This window comes from Dipodomys ordii, unplaced genomic scaffold (assembly GCF_000151885.1).
Source record: "Dipodomys ordii isolate 6190 unplaced genomic scaffold, Dord_2.0 Scaffold1, whole genome shotgun sequence".
Lineage (NCBI taxonomy): Eukaryota > Metazoa > Chordata > Mammalia > Rodentia > Heteromyidae > Dipodomys > Dipodomys ordii.
In genome coordinates, this window is record NW_012267217.1 from 10264678 (window position 1) to 10282562 (window position 17885).

At 32.7% G+C, this 17885-nt stretch overlaps 1 pseudogene; it reads right to left on the bottom strand.

Annotated features, from left to right (window-relative positions):
• LOC105980933 overlaps positions 1-17885 on the bottom strand; it is an 82609-nt pseudogene that overhangs the window by 5248 nt on the left and 59476 nt on the right.

Sequence of the window (17885 nt, forward strand, 5' to 3'; positions counted from 1 at the left end):
AAATAAATAAATAAAGATTTAAAAAAACAACAACAAAAAAAGAAATGTACTCATTATCTTGCCCATGTAATTGTAACCCTCTGTACAGTATTTTCACAATAAAAAAATCATAAAAAAAAGATATAGCTACCAAACTAGAAAGACAGTCAAGCAATTGGGTGAAGATATCTACCAGCAATTTATCAGACAAAAGCCTCATATCCATTATATGAAGTGAATGCAAGAAATTAATCCCTCCCAAATCTAACAAACCAATCATTAAATGGACAAGAAAGCTAGAGAGATTTCTCAGAAGAAGAGATAAAATTTCCAAAGAAACACATGAGGAAATGTTCATACAAGAAATGAAACTAACCCTGAGATACCATCTTACCCCAGTCAGAATGGCCTATATCGTAAATTCAGAAAATGGCAAATGCTGGCAGGGATGCAGAGAAAGAGGAGCCCTACTGCATTGCTGGTGGAAATGTACACTAATACAACCACTTTAGAAAGAAGTCTAGAGATTCCTCAGAAAACTAAACATAGACCTTCCCTACAAACCAGGTGTATCACTCCTAGGCATTTATCCTGCACTTCCATGTTCATTGCTGCACCGTTCACAGTTGCCAAGATATGGAAAGGACACAGATGGCCCACTATAGATGAATGGATCAAGAATTCGGGGTACCTATATACAATGGAATATTATGCAGCCATTAGAAAGGACAAAATAATGGCATTTGCAAGGAAATGAATGGGACTAGAACAAATCATGTAGAGGAAAATAAGCTAAGATCAGAGAAACAAATGGCACATGGTTTCCTTGATATCAGGATGTTAAATTCAAAATGCAAGGAGATGTAACAAAGTAAAGTAGACTGAAGAAATCTCTTCTTAATTTGTCACATCGTTTTTAGATGACTCTATGTTCTTGAACCCACATATGGTATACACACGTGCACATAAGAGGGAAGCTAGTTGTGCTGTTAGATTTAGTATGGTTTTGTTTGTGATCATTTGGGTAAATGTCCAAAAGTGGGATTTCTGGGTCAGAGGGGAGCTCTATGTGGAGTCTTTTGAGGAAGCTCCATACTACTTTCCAAAGTGGTTGAACAAGTTTACACTCCCACCAACAATGCAGTAGGATTCCCTTCTGGCCACATCTTCTCAGTAGATGAATGGATCAAGAAAATGTGGTATATATGTAATATATATATATATATATATATATATAATATAATGTGGTATATATATATGTGGTATATATATTATATTATATATAAATATATGTAATGGAATTCTATGCCTCCAACAAAAAGAATGCCATCGCTCCATATTTTAGGAAATGGAAAGACTTGAAAAAAATTGTATTAAGTGAAGTAAGCCAGGCCCAAAGAAACATAGGTCCCATGGTTTCCCTTATTCACAATAACTACTATATGTGTGGAACAAGCAGAAAAGGTCAGATAAGATGATGTTAAGAGAAATGAACCCCAAGATAAGGACACAAGTGTCTTTTGTTTGTTTGTTTGTTGATTTGTTTTTTCTTCCTTGCCAATGTTTCTAACATATTTATAAGTTATTATGTGATATTTTTTGTTGCTTTGTATTCCCTCCCTCACAGTATAACCCCTGTCTTCACTGTATTTGATGTTGGTATAATTTGGGGAGAGGAAGGGAAAAAAACAAATTATTTAAATAGGGATACAGATTGACCTATTGCAACAATGAGATGTACAAGATGCTATGTTGAAAAATGAACTTTACAATTTAGGCAGGGGGAGGGGACGAGAGGGCAGGGATGTAAGGGGAAACAAAGGAGAAGGCAACAATGCTTGTTAAGAAATGTACTAATTTCTCTGTACTGTATTTTCACAATAAAAAATGTACTCATTTCCTTGCTCATGTAACTGTAACCCCTCTGTACAGTATTTTCACAATAAAAAACAATTTCAAAACTAGAGGGAAGCTAGTAGGAGGACACAAAATCAGAGGAAAAGGGGTGAAAAAAAGAAACAAAAATAAAAAAAGAAGAAAACAGAGCCAGGTACCAGTGGTTTACATTTAAAATCCTCACAAAACAGGAGTCTCAAATCTGAGACTGAAGTTCAAAGCCGTCCTTGACAGACAAAACCTCAAGATATGTATTTCCAATTAACCAGCAGAAATCTAGAAGTAGATGTGTGGCTCAGTTGATAGGATGTCAGCCTAACAACTCCAAAGCCTTGGGTTAAAATCTTAATAATGCCATCAAATAAAGGAAGGAATAAAGGAAGGAAGGCAGAATGGAAGGAAGGAAAGAAAAGGAGGAAGGAAAGAAAGGAAGGAAGGAAAGAAAAGGAAAGAATGAAGAAAGGAAGGCAATCAGGCAGACAAGCACAAAAGAAAGGTATAGAAAAATATTTGAAAGAAAAGCATACTACAAGCTAGATTTTTCTATAAAAAATAAGTATATTGCAAACTGAATGAGATAAAAAATTAAAACCAATGTGGAAATTAATTAAAACTAAAACCAATTAGTGTGCTTGAACTCATCCCCCCCCTTAACAGGACAGAAAGCAAATGTGGTAGAAAATAGCCACACATTCCCTATATTGAAATAATGTTTTAAAAATTATTTATTATTATGTTTCATAATTTTCACATATACCAACAATTTTACATCATAGTGAAATCAGTTTAAATATGTAAACTTCAGAATGGAATGATAGATATCCGATCACACAGACAAACATACAGCAAGAGAGAAATGCAAATTTAACTTCACTGTATCTGTCTGGGTATATAGGTAAGTAAACTTCCTTCCAATGATAGGATACAGCGATTAGGAAAATCTACCATATTCTTATTTTTTGCAAAATCTCTTTAGACCTTCTTATAGTCATTTTCCTAAATCTTTTAATTGTTATGCTTCCTTTTCTTCAAATTAATCTGATATTGGGTAAACTTTTTCATTTATATTTTACTTTATTATTTGTGCAATAGCAGTATTATGTATATAATATACAATGGAAATGACAAAAGGGAAATCATTCGTACCTTACATCTCACACATGCATAATATTTTCTCCTGCCATAAGAATGAGAACACTGCAGAAAACCATTCCACCTTTATTTTATTTTAATTATTGCATTAAAAATACATGTACTTAGAGTACCTATCATACAATTCTTTAACATGAGCATACCTTGAGTTCTACTCAAACTATTGTTGTGTTTTCATATCTTCAAACATTTAACATTTCTTTGTAGAGAAATCCTGAAAAATTGTTGACCCTTTTAAGATACATAATACAAAATTATCCCCATGTTTATGAGATGAAAATTTTATATTTAAAGGACAATGTCTTTAATACTGTCTCATGATTTTATGAAGAGCTTCTAAGCCGCTGATTGGCTTGCTACAATAAATTCTCCATGTGTTCTATTTACATCAATCTATATCCACTTGCTAAACATGAGATCTTTAAAATTTGAAATATTTTTTTCTTAGCTATATTCATAATACATTTAATTGAGAAACAAGAAACTATAAAAATTTTGGTTTCAAAATATTTTCTATGGAAAGAAAAAGGGTTGTTGATTGCTATCTGAAAAAAGCAGTTGTTTACATTAAATTAAGTTTTCAAGCAAGCTTTATGCAGTCCCCCTAGTAGTGTGCAATATATCTGTTTTATAGACTTATCAATTATTAATCACTAAATTCTGAAATGAGGTTCTAGCAAAAACCCAATTTATAATTCATGAAACATAGCTGAATACAGATACATATCAGATACATATTTTTGCATCTGTGTGGAATTGTGATTTTTAAATTCCTTTTACTAATGTCTATAGAGTTTGTTAATATTAGATATCATCAATTAATAGAAGTTAGGCCTCAATTCTCCACATTTTAGATAAATTTCTAAATTGTAGAATTTAAAATCATCTTTAGAAATTCTAATAATGACAGAGGATATAGAAATATAAATATCTATAAAATTGTCCTTTCAATTTCATAAATATGAAACACATAGGAACTTCATTTGAATTTAGACATTTATCTCTAAACTTTGTAACAAAGTTCAGAACCACACTGTTTTTAATGAAAATAGACCATGTTTAAAATTATTTTATAATATAAATTGCTGTCCATTCTCTAAAGTACGAGTCAAAATTGTACTTACCTGTTATGTACAATAAAATGCAAATCTTTATTCTGGCATTGGTCTTTATAAAATAATGTATATATTTATCATCAATTATATGATTTATCTTCCTATATTTAGCTCAAATATTTTCTTCTAGAAAACAATGTTTCTATTTGTTACCCTCCAAATTCCTTAAAATTTACAACTTTATTCCACTGTGTTGTAGTCAGGTGCCAATGACTCCTGATGAGAACTGTAGCTACTCACAAGGCTGAGCGCTGAGGAAAACAGAAGTCAACCCAAGCAGAAATGTCCATGTAACTCTAATCCCTAATTAATTATAAATAGAACTGTGTGACAACTAGTTGTGTGTTAGCATTGAACAATTTTTTTTAAAGTTCAGGAATTGTACACAAACCCTAAAAAAAAGCAAAACTGATTTAATCTTATTATATTGAAAGTGCTCTGAATGCAAGCTCGTATTCATCTTTCTGGTCTGAAACAATACAGGAAGTACTAACATTGTAGATCTTTATAAAATATTCTGTTTGATAATATCAATAAATAGTGAATTACCATGTAATGCAAACATTCAGTTTGGTTTCCGTAATAATCACAATTCAATTTAATTCCAGTGTTCAATTTCTCAATAATTCCAGTATGAAAAATATTCAAATTGAAATAATCCTTCTAAATTATAGCTTTGTAAAGTTATTGGGGGACAATCATATTTTCATAATATATCAATTTCTCTAAATTATATATAATGTTTATATAACTATATATTAGTCATTAGAATTGTTAAACAAAGAATCAATAATATAAAATTATTAAATATTAGGTGTACTGCTACAATCATACCAAAATCTTTATATTTGATCCATATTCATTACTATAATTGTAGTTCAATGCTGCATAATAATACTACAATCAATGTTATATCATATATAAAACAGTGGGCCCATGAAATCTATTGATATAACTCTCTTAGTTAGTGTTAGCATATTCTATAAGGTTTCTATGAAGGAAAAGTCATATAATAATTCATTTCTTAGAACATGTCACATTCATAGTTGTAACTGTAAACGGTAAAATTTTATACACTTTTCTTTTGAGGGAAATGTATGATTTGTGAATGGAGTTCAATTTCTGTATGCAGGAACACATGTGCACATATTCATAAACTCACATTCACACAATTTCTTTGTCTTGAGCACCATATGGCCTCTTTATAAGTCTTTTGTCATCTAGAATGTGGAGATGCTTACTATTGCCTTGGCTTATCTAACTCATTTTCAGAAGTGAAATGAGATTCCTGATTAACTTGACTCATGCTTAGATGTATAGATTAAATGCCCCTTAATGTGTCTGCTCGCATCTGGTATTCCAGATGTTCCTGTAATAACCATGTGAAATTCAACACAGCATTTCCAGGGACACGAAAAAACACGTAAGAAAAAAAAAGTAGCATAGGACTTGTGTTCCTTTCTGCAGACGACTTCCCAAGAAAATAGGTATTCGTAGGTACACGACCCAAACCCATCTCAACAACTACCTCAACACTCCTAATCCAACCTTAAGAGTATGAATACATGACTCATTTAAGGATTCTCATGCACAGAGAAAACTTATTAAGATAATTCCCTTAAAGGCATTTTGAAATTTTTATCATCATTTCTTCCTTTTCCCAGTCTGAACTGGGATTGATGGGTTATGGGTTCAGTTTAAGCATCATCAGAAATTTAGACAGAGACAGATATCCAGAAGCATACTGTAAAGAAAACTCAAGTCCCAGGCCCAGGGAGTTTGAGGGTCAATTGGCAGATTAGGACACTAATTGTGACACTAACACAGTAAGGAGGACTTGTGAATGGTTCAGAGTTGAAGTTAGATATTTTGCATGAGGATGATTCCTGGTTGTTGTTTCTTTGCATTACAGAAACACAAACAGAGACAAGAAATTTTGTTTTGCATTGCTTCTGCATTAATACTTGAAATTCTCCTAAGAAAATGCTGGCAAGAATTTCTGATATTATGGCTCTCTAAAGAGACAAATAGTGAAAATCACAAGGTAATTTTATAGTTTTTTTCATTATTCAATGACAGTATTTTGTAGAAACTCAAGCTAGATAGCATCTTTTATGATTTTTAACTTAATATTTGAGTCTCTGCATTCACATAGTAAAATAATGAGCAGAAACAAGATAAAATAAATAATGGACAAAAAGGACATCATGAATGATTAAATTCAGAATGGTAAACAAGATGAAGGCAAAACTTGCAAAATAATTATGGAAATAATTCTATGATAATATGAGTTACTTGGTACCTCAAATACAATGAAATTTAAATATGAAAATAAGTATTGCTTATAGAACAAGTATGTTCTATAACACCATGTTCTGGGTATCATTTACTCAGTTCTGGACATCCATGTTACAAAGAACTTTATTTAGCGAAGACAATAAGTTCAGTTTAGTTTAATATCTTTCATTATGTTAATAATTTGCCATGCATCCTACTAGATACCACAGGAAGAAAACTTAGAAAAGTGATATAGAAGTAGACAATACAAAGTTATGTTAGATATGGAATGAAGTTGGAAGGAATATATTATGCTGCTTCCTTCTTTATATATGAAAATCTGAGTATACAGCAATGATACTCAGGGACAAAAACACAGGGAAAAAGTTGAATAATAATTTTCCTTTTCATTTATATTTCCAAGCAATTGACCCATACATGTTTCAGTACCCTCATAAGCAGATAGTGCTGTAAATAGCATTTATTGACATTCAGGAGTTCAAAATTCTTTTTCTTCCCAGCTGTTTTATAGCATCTGCAAAAACAGAACCTAAGGAGACTGTTTTTCATTCTTTCCAATTCTCTTTGACTTATCTGGAAGACATTCACCAGCCTCCCTCATCTCCTTTGGCAGCAGATAATGCATTATAGCCACCTCATATTAAGAAAAAAATGTATCTGTGAAATATCACAACAACTCTATGTACTGTGTCTTGCATAATTGTCAATGTGTTTGATTTTGGTACCCTGGGTATTATATATACATTTATCTGAATTAGGGAAGGGAAGGGGAACAACAAAAGGATTAGACAAAGGGAGAACCAATGCAACAGCGATACTCAGAAAACAATTTGTTTGAAATGATCTGTACAACTTAGGGGGTATTGAAGGGAGGGAAATGGGAGAAAAATGAAGGAGTAACAAGTTCTACAAGAAATGTATTCACTGCCTTACTTATGTAACTGTAACCCCTCTGAACATCACCTTGACAATAATATTTTTTTAAAAAAGGATAGAAAATGATGAGAAATTTGGAAGAGGAGTTATTATTTGAAGCCTAACAATAATTGAAATAGTAATTAAATCTGTTTTATTATCTTAGTTATACACTATCCCTTCTGTAATGAGAAATTTGGTATAAACATTTTATTTAATGTATTCAGTTTGCTAATTGATTTTGACAAAAATGTAGTATATAAAAATACTGTCATGGAATAATGATTTTTGTTTTCTTCTTAATGTGATAGTGTTTTATGTACCAGACAAGATTTGTAATATACCATACATGTTGTCTCTTTTTCAGCTTTAAATTCATAAAGTAATAAGTTTGAACAATATTTAGAATAATTAATTTATGCCTAATAAATATGATAAGGTGGGTGATTTTTGCTTATAAGAATCCCAGTGAAGTACTAGTTAATACATTTTATTAATTAATTTATTTTTATATTAATTTATTTATTTATTCATTCAGTTATTTATGTCAGTCATGGGGCTTGAAACACTGGGCTTGAGCACTATCCCTCAGCTCTGCAGCTCAAGGCAAGGGCTCCACTGCTTGAGTCACAGCGCCACTTCCGGTTTTCTACTGGTTTATTGTAGATAATAGTCTCATGGACTTTCCTGCCAGGGCTAGCTTACAAATGTGATCCTCAGATCTCAGCCTCCTTAGCAGCTAGGGTTACAGCATGAGCCACGGGCGCCCGGCTCAATACTACATTTTTTAAATTTTTTTTATTGTGAAAATACTGTACAAAGGGATTACAGTTACATGAGGAAGGTAATGAGTATATTTCTTATCCAGCATTGTTGCCTCCTCCTTTGTTTTTTCCCTACCATCCTTTCCCTCTGACCTTCTCAGCTACACTCCCCACCCCACCTCCTACCCTCCACCCCCAACGAGTATATGATAATTTTGATAGTAGTTTTATATTTTCCAAGTGATGCAAAATGTATCTCTCAAAGCATGTTATTTGAAGATCCCCATGAACATGACTGAGACAAAGGAACCTTTACAATATTAGGTGATTATAGAGGACAGTTTATTGTAAATTTTCTGATAATTAAAATTATTTTCTTTGTTCCTTTACTGGGATTTAAACTCAGTGTCCCTAGACATTGTGCTATGCCTTTGTTTTAAGAGTTATGAATTTGCTTTTATGCTGAAGGCTCACATTCTACCACTTGAGTCACAGCTCTACTTCTGGCTTTTTGGTAGTTAGTTGGAGATCTATCTCACAGACTTCGTTTCCCGGGGCTGGCTTGGAACTAGATTCTCAGATCTCAGCATACTGAGTAGCATAATATTACAGATATGAGCCAAAAGGGCTCAGAGCAAAAATTATTTTGAATTTGAAACATTCAACTGAATTTTTATAACATGTCTTTTTTAAATGTTTTTATTGTAAAAATGCTGTACAGAGGGGTTACAGTTACATGATCAAGGTAAAGAGTACATTTCCTATGTAACATTGTTGCCTCCTCCATTATTTTCCCCTTACATCCCTTCCCTCCCACCTCCACAACTACCCCCTTCCCCCCACCTAAGTTGTAAAGTTCATTTTCAACATAGTGTTTTTTACATCTCATTGTTACAGTGGGTCAGCCTGTATCCTTATTTAAGCATTTTGTTTTGTCCTCTCCCCTCCCCGAATTAGAGAAGGGTATATACAAGATGCAGGGCACCAGAATCAAATACAGTGAATATAGGGGTTATAACCGTGGGAGAGGAACATACAAAGCAACAACAAAATCACATGGTACAGTATAAAAATAACACATGGTTTTTATATAACAGTTTTCTCTAATTTTACACATGACAGTTTAGCCAGTTTATAATATATTTGCACAAGAAAGATGTTTCTTCCATTTCTGATAACTATTACATTAAAGAAAGAAAATATGAAAATATATGGCTGCAAAAGAATTTTAATCAGTCTGATTGTACAAATAGTACTATGGCACATTGAATGAATATCATGAGAGAATGAATTTAAAATCTTGAGTCTTTGTTAATGATTATTCATTTATTTTCCTGTGTAATTTTGTAAAAAAATGTTGTAACATAGAATTCATGTTTATTGATAAACAATTTCTTATCTACTTCTTTACTAAATGAACTGCCTATATGACATGTGTTATAGGTCATTGATTATAAAGTGGCAAACTGCTATTCTAAGTTTACAAACTGTAAAGCTAAATTTGTACTCAGTATGAGTCTTTACTAGTTTTGTTTTTAAAATCATGCTCAATAACCATTTTGGAATTTATTTTGTAAAAGTACTATTTTAGAAAATGAAGAGTAAATTTGGCTAATTCATTTTCATCATTATAAAATGAGTGAACATAAGTAAAAGGTATAGAATATAGAGATTTACCAAAGAGGGTGGCTAATATAATACACCTTTCCTTAACCAATTTTATATTTTCATCAAAACATAATTTATACAAAATGAATCCCTACCCCAGATTCAATTATTCATTTCTCATTATTTCTGAATATGATTCATTGTCAAAAATTTAAAATAATTGAAACATACAAACTACTTAGCTCAGATAATAGTAAGTTGATTGGCAACTAGATGGAGACTTACATGAAAAACTGGTGAAATATATTTCTGTCTTTATCTGGGAGGGTATTTCCAGTGATAATACCCATGCCTGTGAGTGAACTGACTGAGGGAGTTGACTGTCTCTTTTACTGTTTAATATTCTGGAGGCTCTAGTGGTAGAAGGCAGTTCCCAGGCATAGACAATATGCTGTTTTTGATAGCTCATCCTTTCATTGCTGCCATCAAACATGGACATCAGATTAGAGGTTCTTCTAACATTGACTGTAAACTTGTACCAGCATCTCTCTAAGGTAACATTTAAACTTCCTCTGTACATACTTTCCTGAATTGAGGTAAATTATTAGCCCTTGCTCTATGGTTTACATTGTCTTAGACTGAGTGGCCCCGCTTTCCTCAGTTCTCAGCCTGTACACCACCATCGTAGGAAGATCAGTCTCTGTGTAATCCAATCCAGTAAACTCCCTCTTATAACTACATATGCAAAATGCTTGCTTCTGCTTCCTTCCAGTTCCCTGACTAATACATCTCACTTTCTCAAAAAGTTACATAGGTGAAGCAAGAAGAGCAGGGAAAAAATGCAGAAATATATCCACAACTTAAATATAGTAGAAAGAACTTTAGAATTTGGTCAAAGATCTAAGGTTTAATTAGGCATGTGAATCAAATGTTTTAAATGTTTATACTATCTCTAAAGTGCAGAGATTAACATCTACTATAAACTGTTTAGTCTTATTGTTTTAAAAAGTGACTGTTGAATAAGATTGTTATCAACTATAAGAAGGCAGATAATTAAATGATTAATAATTTAGCACATAGAAGACAAGATTTTCTTTGTAGGTTGTCATTATAAACATGTCTTGCCTTTCATAAAAGAAGCAAGATTTTAAAAATAAAATATTATTTTCAACAATCATTTGGTGGTTAGGTATGAGCAACTAATTTGTACTTAGTTAATCACTTGTCTGAACCATGTTTTGTAGAACACGTGACATCAAAGAGGAAAGAGAGTTTGTAGCACTGTCCTATCCTACACCTCTGAGATTTTTTTAAGGAATTCTGTCATAAATCTGGTGCAGGCATACTCAATCAGGAAAGGTAAATGTACCGGAGACACTGCTGACTGTGTGCTGCCTGCCTGGGGTGAAACCTGGTTTTGCCTCCACAGTCCAGCATCATTTCTACCAACCGTCTGATATTGGTTCTCCAATCCTTCCCTAGTTTCTGAGAACTAACACCCTTCCAAAATGTAAGTATATATTTTCTGCCTAAGCTTTACAGTTGATGTTTGCTGTTTATGATAAAGCATACCTGTGCAATGTAATTATCTGATGAGGAGTTTGTTTTGATAGGTAACATGTCTACAGTAATATGTCTAAAGTAATACTATAATTGAGGATTACATATATGGAGTTCTTTATTCTTCTAAAAAAATCTCCCTTTCTTCTCTTGTTCTGACCTTTGAAACATTTTAATAGGTTAATGCTATCTTTTTCAGGTCTGAGATGTCTTATATGATGTCTTTCCCTAAATGGAGCACCGAGTACACATTCTATCATTTCTTTTATAGCTCAGAATTCTAACGGAACTTAAGTTCTATTATGTTAATCATTATCCTGAGAGAGAGGCAGTTAGAAAGGATACTTATCAAAGTAAGAGGACACATACATTAATAATATATATTTTAGTGTCAACAGCAATTTTTTCACTGAAATACAGTGCTTCATATTCTCATTTTATATGATGGAATTGATGGTGTATTTCTGAGGGATGATTTATTTGGCTCAGTGTCTATGAATCGATCCATTTTGGAACATTTGACAGAATAGTTGGTATCAAAATAAAGTTGTATACAGAAGACATAAACACATTATTGAATGAAGAATGAACTGAGAGATCATAAGTTCTCAAAGATGATGCTCACAGCAAGAGTATTAAATTGCATAAAAATCAACCTACCAATGTAAAATACATCGTGTAATAAAGGCTTGAGAGAAAAATGTACGATGAACTCAATTTCTCAGACATTGCTACGAGTGGAGATTCACATCCTGCTGTTCTGTGAACAATTACTATGCCTGGAGGGAACTGAATGGATGCTGGCACCTATTGGTAAATGGAATAAAAGCCCAAGCTCATTCTCCTATCATGAGGCTCACATGCCATATGCTACAAACTAATACATTAAATCGCCATAATGAGGACGATAACACATTTTAACACTGCTTACTTACATTGCAAAAACACTAAACCATTATATAAATTGCCTGTAATTTGTGGAATGTCTTTGTTCGTGCAAATCTTAAAAGTTCAGAAGAAAGAAGTAATATAAGAAATGTCCCATTGGCCTTAGTTAGCAGAGTATATAAGGAACATTAAACTTTGGCCTAAACACTATCTTCCCATAGCTATCTCCTTTCACTCTTTCAAACTGAATTTTGCTACATCAAAAAAAAATGTAATGCAAAACTACTATTTTCTTTATTACACAGTGTGATAATACATAGGAAATAACAAAGTTTGATACTGAAGAATCATTTATAATAGATTAATTGTTCTTATAAATGTTTAAATTGTAAAACTTTGACTTAGCTTAACACTATTCCTGTGTTCACTAAAATAAAAATATGCAAAATATGTAAAATGGCACCGAGTTTGAATCTGAGGGTCAATGGTTGAGATGGTTGAGAATTGATATACAGAATACTTGGAAATAAGAAACCAAAATGAACTTTACAACTTTAGCCACGGTGGTTGGGGCAGGTGGTGGTGGGGAGATAGTGGGGGGGAGATGGAGAGGGATGGGAAAGGGAAACAAAGGAGGAGGCAACAATGCTTGATAAGAAATGTACTCATTATCTTGCCCATGTAATTGTAATCCTTCTGTATGGTATTTTCAGAATAAAAATCTAAAAAAAATTAAAAAAGAAACCTGCAGAACCACATTATCATTACATTTGAAAAATCACATCAAAATTATGTGCAAGGTATAGTGAACAATTCCCTCAAATGAAGAAGCAGCAAACCTATCGTTTATTAAATATTATTGATCACAGAAGTTCCATGGACATCACTGAAATGTTGGAAGATGAAGGTGAGGTTATGTGGCAAGATAAAGATCAATGTGAATGTGCTTTTTATAACCTAATGCCAGTCCACATGGTTCTACATTTTGCTATAGCCTGTAAAATACTCAAATAAATACAGAATATTTTTTAAAACCATGGAACTTAAACCTTAAACCAGAGCCCAATATATAGTTAAATATATTTTTTAAAAAGACAAATAAGATAAAACTTAAATGGTTTGCACAATTTTTTTAAAGTCTCATGAAAGAAAATGGAAGCTTCGTAAGGAAGCTAGATGATGGAATGATGCAAAAAGAATGCAAAGGATGTAGTTAAGTTGTAAAACAATAGTGTCAGATAATATAGGAAAAGACAATGAAAAGTAAGAAAAGCTATCATGTTACCAATGAACACGGCTTATTTTATGAGAAAAGAGGCGTTATGGTCTGGGGAAATGCCAAAAAACTCATATGATGAATGTTTGGTGGGAAAGAGTAGCTGGCTCATGAAAAACATTGAAAAAGTACAGATGTTTGTATGTGATCTAGATAATAAGGAAATACTAGAGAAAACACAATTTCATTCAAAGCTAATACATATTAATGCAATTCCCAGCTAATGCCTGGCAATAAGCAGGATGTTATCTAGCTAAAATAATTTTCCCTGCTGTAGGGTTCCAAAGGAAGCTGTGTCTCTGGGAGTTATATCATTTTGCAGTGCCAGATACTATTAATATGTTTTGGTAAGGTATTTTTCATGTATCAGTTTGTGGTTTCTTTGTTAGGAAAATAGAATCTGCCTTGTTTAACAGTATTTTTAGATTTCAAAAAAAAGATAAAAGTAACAACACAATTTCTGTTGAAGATAAATTCATAATTATTATTTTAAAACTATTTAATTGTTGTCTTGTCTATCAAAATACATGAGCACAGTTAATAAAATATATAAGTACATATTTTCTTAAAGTCAACAAATTAGCATTTCTAGGTATGAACAATGGAATGTCAGAAAATGTAAATCAATAACAAAGGCTATGTCACATAATTCTTGGATGTATTGGTCAGTTTTTCATCACACAAATACATGACATAACTCTAAGAGAATGGGTCTATTTTGGCTAATAGTGCTAATGACTTCGATCTGTGACTTGTGGGACTTGTTGCTTTGGGGGCTGTGACAAGGTAAATACACCATGACACAAGTAAAATGCATCCATAAAATCCTTCTTACCCCCTAGCCAGAATTCCAAAGAGAAAGAGAAACAAAAAGAGGCTAGGATTTAATTAACCACTTCAAGGGTACAACCCTAGTAAACCAAATGACTTCCAGTTATGTCCCAATATCTCCTAATATTCCCATTCAAAGTCCAAGATTTTAAAACAGGGGCCTTCAGGAGACATCTATACTCAAACTATAATACTATATTTCAGGTCTCAGTACATCCAGAAAGACTTAATTTTGCATTTATAAATAGGGAATATAAAAATCTATACTATAGAAAATGGTCGACAATTTTAATACCTAGGCTAAAAATAATTTCCATCTTTGGGAGAGTAAGTTGGGGTTCAGAAATGGAGGGACAAAGGATAAGCAAACGCAACAGTGGTACACATTAGACACCATGTTGAAAATTAACTATGCAACTTAAGGGTGAGGATGGGAGGGAAAAACAGAGAGAGCAAGGGAAGGGGTGACATTGTCCCAAAAGAAATATTCTCTTTACCTGGTGTGTTAAACTGTAACTACTCTGTAATCACCTCTCATAATAATGTCAAAAGGAATTTTTAATGAAAAAAATTCCAGCACTATTAAAATTACCAAAAATAAATGAACATCAAATAAGGCCTAAAATTATATCTTAATTAAAGTTAACAATAATATATGGACAGAAGTCCCAACTTAAGACCAGGGTTTGAACATTCTGCCTTTGTTATAGCATCTGACTTTGCCATAGTCTCAGTGTTTCATTCCATTTAGGTTATTATGACATAATATCATTGACTGAGTAATGTAAACTTATGAGAATATATTTGACATTTCTGAAGACTGGGATGTCCAAGACAAAAACAAATTCAGTGACTGTTGGAGTTTGCGTTCCAACTCAAATAGATAGTTTGTTGGGTTTGTTTGTTTGTTTATTTTGTTCTGTTTTTACTCTAACTTCATAGAAGGGAAAGATAGGTTCTACAAAATCTTTTATAGTGCATTAATCTCATTCATAACCATTTTCTTAGGATGTAATTACTTGATTTCTTAATATGATTGCCTTCTGAGTTAGAATTTCAACTTATAAATTTTTAGTGGCCCTACATAGAAAAAACACAGAATGTGATATCATGGTAAGAGGAGCTACAAACTCACCCTGCAGAATTTGGCTCTAGATCGGGCTCCTCTTCCATTAAGTGCAGATATTTAAAATTGGTATGCAAGATGAGTTTTGAGAGATAAATATGCAAGGAATACCACAGCTTTGCCCTGGTAACTATTTCATTCAACTCAGGAGGGCCTAAAATGTTAAAAAGTCAATAAGCACAAATAGAGAATAACAATTTAAGCAAAATAAACTTACTAAGAAAAATGATAATATATTAAATAGTTAAATATTTAATATCACCACAAGGATAAATTTGGAAGATAATTTATTTCTACAAGAGGGACACAGAAATGAGACAATATCAGATGCCTATGAAATTCCTGATTGGAAACAGCTGAGAATATTAATACTGAGAACCAAACTAAAGATAATTTAAACTTGAGATTCTTTATGGGAGGGGGAGCTAACGTGGAGACAAGTAGCCAGATGCTTTGTAAACATGCATGTGTACCAGGAAATAAGAGGTAAAATCTAGGGAAACTCAGAAGCTGCAAAACAGAGAGTTTTTAGTTTTAATGGATTTTGGCATGCTAGAGTATATTTGTACATCAGCTTTACTTAAACTAGAGCATTCAAGTTAAACACCTCAAATTAATAAATTTAGGCTGGCTTTTAAAAATTTTATTTTCTAATAAGTTTCCAAATGGTACAACACTTACTCTTTACAAGATAATACAAGACATATAGGCCACCTGTATAATGGACACATGTAAGGCTGAGTGATTGACCAAATGAAATCAACACATTATAGACTCTCACTCAAAGAAATACAGGGATGTGAGGATGCAGAAACAGTTTATCACACAATAAAACCAATAAAGAGTGAGCATGTGGCCATATAACTGTTGAATTTCTGTCTCATCTTCAACTTTGTAACTCTAACCTCTGAAAACTACATTGAGATTTATTAACAAGTGTGGACAGTAACTCAACTCTGTCTCACAGTTAAGCAGTTGTTTTTACAAGATAAAGTGGTTCCAAACTATTGTTTTTCAGGATTGGCACATAGACTGTTGCAAGAAGAAATATTTGCATTGGGAGGAGCTATATGACTTGAGGTGGATAATTTTCTATCGAGAAGTGGACTTCAAACACACAGGTTATGACTTGTGTAGTCCTATATATGAATGACTTGTGTAGCTATTAATGGCTTGCTCATTTGTAATAGACATTGAAAGTAAAGATGAGAAATTTGAATAAAATCTTAACAAGCAAATGAATACACATGTAACTGTGTGGAGAGCACCTATATCCTTGTGTTTCACATTCATACTCAACAGGAAATGACACTCTACTCTTTACAACCAGGTGAGCCAGGTGGTCTTTCTAGCATATATCTAACAAATTCCTCTTCATCAACTTCCAAACTCATCCCATGCACCCCAAGAAATAATACACTAGTTATAGGCTTAAGGAATAATGTTCTATTTCCACACCCATAAATCTTCCACATGAAAAGTACAATCCTGTGTCCTTTATTTTAGCACCATCCTCTAAAACATCTCTCAATAGCAGGTCAAACATATTAGACCCTTCCTACCATAGAATGTTCAGTAATTCTTTTTAACTGGAATTGACCATTACCTCAGATGGGAGTTTATATTTCTTATCCTCTCAATGCTCCTGTGAGCACTGCCATCTCAGGGTTAATAAGATCCCTGATTAACCAACACAGGCTCCTTATACCAAGGAAGCAGCTTTTTGCAAAAGTAATATGACAAAGAACTCCTGAGCACAGAATCCACCACCTCTGTAGTGGATCACATGCAAAGCATACAACTGGCATACTGGAGTGATATAATAGATATAAAAGACACTATGGTGGAAACAGCTCAAATTAGTACAGTTAGAGTTTAAAGTTTCATTTTATTTTTCTATGTCTTGAATAGTTATACATGATGTTAGATCATCATTGGCTAATGCTCAGGTCTAGTTTCCATAGAATAGATATAGGCTTTCCCTCCATAAGCAGAGAACTGCTTGGACCACAATGGAGAATGGCTTCTAGAGTTGATTCTAGTCTTAAGAACAAATTGAGAAGAATCACTCTAACAGACATTAAGATTGTATATGTAACTATGAGCTATAAGCCTAAGTATATGACAACGTAAGTATAAATTTTGTTTTCATAGCCTAAAAGAATGAAGTCTATATATAGTAGAACATGGGTGATGCATTGTTCACATAAGAAACATAAATGAGATTACTTTTTCATAGCTTGTAATAAAAATGGTTCCATGTGAATGATTTATATGTGAAAAACAGAAGAATGGATCTGTAAAAGAAAATAAAAGAAGATAAGTTCTCAAAATGGGATTTGTTTCACACAAAAGACACAAAGAACAAAAAAGTAAACAGAAACACATATATACATATTTATATGAGGACACTTAAAAGAACAAATTACAAAAGTATAAATTACAATATTAAAGAATGCACTCATGGAACAAAAATA